The 5,096-nt window shown below is 49.3% G+C and overlaps 1 long non-coding RNA gene across 1 annotated transcript; it reads left to right on the plus strand.

Moving 5' to 3' along the window:
* Window positions 1-1,047: 1,047 nt before the first annotated feature.
* LOC119341110 lies at window positions 1,048-2,201 on the plus strand. The gene is made up of 3 exons (XR_005164904.1): window positions 1,048-1,527; window positions 1,651-1,695; window positions 1,772-2,201. It is a non-coding gene; the product is annotated as an uncharacterized LOC119341110 (long non-coding RNA).
* Window positions 2,202-5,096: the final 2,895 nt, after the last annotated feature.

The raw sequence follows: 5,096 nt of genomic DNA on the forward strand, positions 1-5,096 counted from the left end.
ACATCATAGGAGATCAAAGTTTATGCGTAGGTACCTCATAGATGTTGGTGATGTCTCCCCGACAACGGCGCCAGAAATTCTTCCTTCTACTTGTGAGCTATGTTAGGATTTTCTCGAAGAGGAGAGGATGATGCAGTACAGTAGAGATAAGTATTTCCCTCAGTTAAGAACCAAGGTTATAAATCCAATAGGAGAACCATGCAACACCTTGTTAGCAGTACCTACACATAAAATAACAAATACGTGCACCCAACGCAAACAAGGGATTGCCGATCTCTCGGTGGTTAATTGTAAGGATTAAATCTCGTAGTGTTAAATAGATAATAAAACACAAAATGAAATAAAGTAAAGATAAATTGTAGCAAGGTATTTTTGCATTTTAATACATGATAAAAGTAAACCCGGGGATCATAGTTTTCTCTATCTCTACTCCTATAAAAATGCGAGTTGGTGGTGACAGCGTGCCTACTTTTGTGGCATATGTGTTGTCTGATCTGAAACGGACGGCTGAGAGTGAGATAAGTTATGCTTGAGCCACTTGTACAACATTTTGCAGAAGCACCCCGCATGTCAGATGGACTACTTGTTTCTATTTCTCTCGGGAAAGAAACAGAAGTTTCGAGTACCCCTCCTAAAGATCAAAGTCGCTACACACGGTGGGAATCTCTCGGTCTCTCTCCCGACGCGCGAGGCGGTTTCCAGGCGGGCTGCCTCCGCTGGTCTCCATCGCCTCCGGTAAGCCGTCGGGCTCTCGGAGGTGTGCGGGACAGTGTACGACCGCGACGCGGTTGTAGATAATGTTGTTTTAGGATTTTATTCTGGCACTGGCGGGCAGGCAGGGGCGACGTCAACGCTGTGGGATAAGGTTCCCCCTGGCTCCTTTCCCGTCTCTGCGGTGCTCCCTCCGGCCGGTGGCACTGCGGGGTTAGGGAGGTTGGCCTCTCTCTTATCCGGCGAGGTTTGGTCGGTGATGGGGGTGCACAATAGTATAGAAGTTGGGATTTGTGGAGAGGGATTCCCAGATCAGGTCGCCTCGGATGGCCGACAGTTGCGCACTGTTGCGGGCGAAGTGGTTTGAGTTGCGGCTCCACTCCGTCGTAGGCTGCCGCTGGTCAAGGGATCACTTGGTCTACCCCAGGCCGATGCACCGGAACCCTCCCTGGTTCCGTCTTTTGGGGCGGGACTTACATGCGGCTCACAAAGCCATGGATCAGCGATGCTGCTCCTCATGCCCGTTGTCTTGTGGATGACGGCTAGCACCGGCGAGTGCAGAGATCAGCGTGCCTGGGTGAATAAGGAAGATGAATTGGGCTGTAAGTTACTTTGTTTTCTCTGTCGGCGTTATTCCCTTTAGTGTTATCTCTGCCTCTCTGGTTCTCAACCTCCAACGACATGCCCTTTTTTGTGCTGGCCATGGAGGCTAGCAGCGGCAGGACTGCCATGACTAGGCCGCGCAATATTTCTAACAGTGTTGAGCTACTCGTTCCCGACAGCTCCGGTGCCAAGCTGCCAATAGAAGCTGAGCAGGTATGTGTGTGATGGATCTTTTAATTTTAAGTTTGCTTCCTGTTCGATTAGGTGCATATTTCGCAAGATAATGTTGTTCTATCATGTCTCTGATTTTGATTTTGATTTTGATTTTTCCTGCAGATTTCAGGATATAGAAGGCAGCTTCAGGAAGGGCTCGCTGACGAGGTGAGGCCATTGCGTCTATTCTTGTGTTAGTTTGTTTCAAAGAAATCACACTAATTTCTCTCAGTATACTCTGCAGAGAAATAAGTACTGAAGCAGGCTTCACCGAAGACTGCTGATCTAGAATTGTCTGTTGCTGAAATAAGTCCAGGAGCGGTGGAGCAGGCAGAACAATTTTCTGTTGATTTTACTAAATGGATTGTCCCTGTAATTTGACCAAACATCATGTCGCCGTGCCACTGAAGTTTTTGCACAGAATTCTTGTCTTTTTGGGTGGTGCCAAGCTGTCTTTTTATTGAACAATGCCACAATTGCATAGTTGTAAGTTATTTAGGATTGTCTCTATTGCATACGACCTGGAGTTACAAGAGGTCCAGTACTAATTTTGTGTATGTATGTACATGTGCAGTCACCCATTTTCTATACACATGATTCCAAAGCATCTTTTACTGTACATTTTGTTTCTTTGCTCGGTACAAAATGTATTGCAAGTGTTGTTCATTTTTTCCCCTTCTGTAAATATACTAGAGACCTTCTAAGGGCTCAGTTTTCTTCCCGTTGTCTGAATATACCCATATTTATTTTGTGTGTGCGTATTTAACAAAGCATTTAGTTAACCACTTCTACTTCATTCTTGTTTGTCGTGAAACCACATATAAGTGTGTGCTCAAGTTATAGTTTGTATGTTAGGAAATACACAGGAGCTCCCGTGTGCTTCTCTATATTATGAATATTAAACTTAAAAAACTCTGGAATTTGAGGATATCAAACCCGGGTGCCCAATCCACTCCCGGCAACCGCGCCCTACGGGTAAAACTTACGAAGATGCTCAATGTTCCAGGAGTTGCTCACCGGTACGCCATCTTCGGTCTCAAGGCGGACAGCCAGGCCTAGTGACTCGTTTCACCCGATAGGGGCCTTCTCACTTCGGCGTCAACTTGTTGGAATTCTTGGCGGACTGAACACGCCGAAGAACAAGGTCGCCTTCCTCGAAGCTTCTGGCTTTAACTTTGCGGCTATGGTAGTGGCGCAAAGCTTGCTGGTATCGAGCAACTCGTACAGCAGCCTGAAGACGATCCTCCTCAAGGAGCAGCGCGTCATCTTGTCGCAGCTGCTCTTGCTCAAGCTCATCATAAGCGAGCACTCGAGGCGACCCGTATACGAGTTCCGTGGGGAGAACTGCCTCTGCTCCATAGACTAGAGCGAAAGGTGTCTGGCCAGTGGCTCGATTTGGCGTCATTTTGATCGACCAAAGAACCACCGGCAGCTCCTCGATCCAGTTTCTTCCGCACATGTGCAGCCTGTCGAAAGTCCTGGTCTTGAGCCCACGTAGCACTTCAGCATTTGCCCTCTCCGCTTGACCGTTGCTTCTCGGATGAGCAACAGAAGCGAAGCAGACCTTGGCGCCAAGATCTTGGACGTACTGCATGAAGGTGCGGCTCGTGAATTGCGTGCCGTTGTCGGTGATGATCCTGTTAGGGATCCCGAAACGGCAAACAATCGACCTGAAGAACTTGACTGCTGACTGTGCTGTCACCTTCCTCACTGGTTCCACTTCCGGCCACTTCGTGAACTTGTCGATTGCAACGTACAAGTACTCAAAGCCCCCGACAGCTCGGGGAAAGGGGCCGAGGATGTCGAGCCCCGAGACCGAAAATGGCCAGGATAAAGGGAAAGTCTGGAGAGCTTGAGCTGGCTGGTGTATCTGCTTGGAATGGAACTGGCACGCTTCACACTTGGTTACTTGTGCAGTTGCATCCTGGAGGGCTGTCGGCCAAAAGAAACCTTGCCGGAAAACTTTGCCGGCAAGTTCTCTTGCGCCAATGTGGTGACCACATATGCCTCCATGTATCTCTGCCAACAGCCTCTGTCCGTCTTCCCGGCAAATACACTTCAATTTCACACCGTTAAGTCTTATTCTGTACAGTGTGTCATCGACAAACTGGTACATACTTGACTGCCAGGCTACTTTTTCCGCTTCTTCTTGCTCTTTGGGAAGTTCTCCTGTCTGAAGGAAATGGACAATCTGTTGTGCCCATGTTGGAGCTTGTGGCTCGACAACAAGGACTAAAGGCACTTCTGCTGCTGCGGGAACATCAGCTTCTACGGCAAGAACGTGTGGCTCAGCCGGAGCTTGATGTTCCCCGGCAAGCTTGCCGGAGCAAAACTTATCGGAAGCATCTGCTACAACGGAACAAGCCCTAAGGCTTGCCGGAGCAGACTGCTCCTCAGCACTCTTGGCGTTGATCTTGGGGACCTTCTTGGCGGCGGCTTCAGGGAGCTCTGCCGGAAAATAGTCACCAGAAATCAACTTCCTCTTCTTGCTCTGTCCAGTTGGTGGTGTTACAGACGGTTGAGTCAGCTTGAGCACAAAGATCCCTGGTTCCACAGGTAACTTAAGTGCGGCGCACTTTGACAGGCCATCAGCAATGTCATTCTGAGCTCTTGGAACATGTTCCATCTGTAGGCCATCAAAGTGCTCTTCTAGCTTTCTCACTTCATCAACATAAGCTTCCATCAACGGACTCTGGTAATTCTTGTTCACTTGATGGACGACAAGCTGTGAGTCACCCCTGACAATGAGCTTCTTGATCCCAAGGTCCGCTGCGATCCTGAGACCGGCAAGCAATCCTTCATACTCTGCAGTATTTTTCATTGCTTGCTCCTTGGGAAGGTGCATCTGGACTACGTACTTGAGATGCTCTCCGGTGGGTGCAACAAGTAGCACGCCAGCACCGGCGCCTTGCAGCGAGAAGGCACCATCAAAGTACATTAGCCACTCTTTGCTTGCTTCCTTGGCGGGGATGCTCATTTCTGGAATTTCTTCATCTGGTGTTGGTGTCCACTCTGCTATGAACTCCGCCAATGCCCTGCTTTGGATAGTTGAAGTGCTTTCAAACTTGAGGCCAAAGCTTGACAGTTCCAGTGCCCACTCGACAATCCTGCCTGTCGCTTCTGGATTTTGCAGTATCCTCTTGAGCGGAAAACGAGTGATGACTGTGATCTCATGTGCTTAGAAGTAATGGCGCAGCTTTCTCGAGGCCATGAGAAGGCCGAAAAGCAGTTTCTGCACCCCAGAATACCTGGACCTAGCCCCCTGCAGAAGGGAACTGACAAAGTAAACCGGGCGCTGCACCATTCTTTTCTGCATCTCCTTATGCGTCTGCACAGATCCATCTTTGTCGGGACCAGAGCTTGCCGGACCAGAGCTTGCCGGACCAGAGCTTGCTGGACCAGAGCTTGCCAGTGAAGCCCCCTGCTTGTCGCTGGATGCATTTGCCGTGGTCGCTGGCTCATCATTCGCCTCCCTCTCCGCTACTAACGCAGCACTAACCACTTGATTGGTTGCCGCTATATATAGCAGCAACTTCTCTTGTGGCTTAGGTGCGACAAGTGTTGGAGTG

This window comes from Triticum dicoccoides, chromosome 7B (genome assembly GCF_002162155.2).
Source record: "Triticum dicoccoides isolate Atlit2015 ecotype Zavitan chromosome 7B, WEW_v2.0, whole genome shotgun sequence".
NCBI lineage: Eukaryota > Viridiplantae > Streptophyta > Magnoliopsida > Poales > Poaceae > Triticum > Triticum dicoccoides.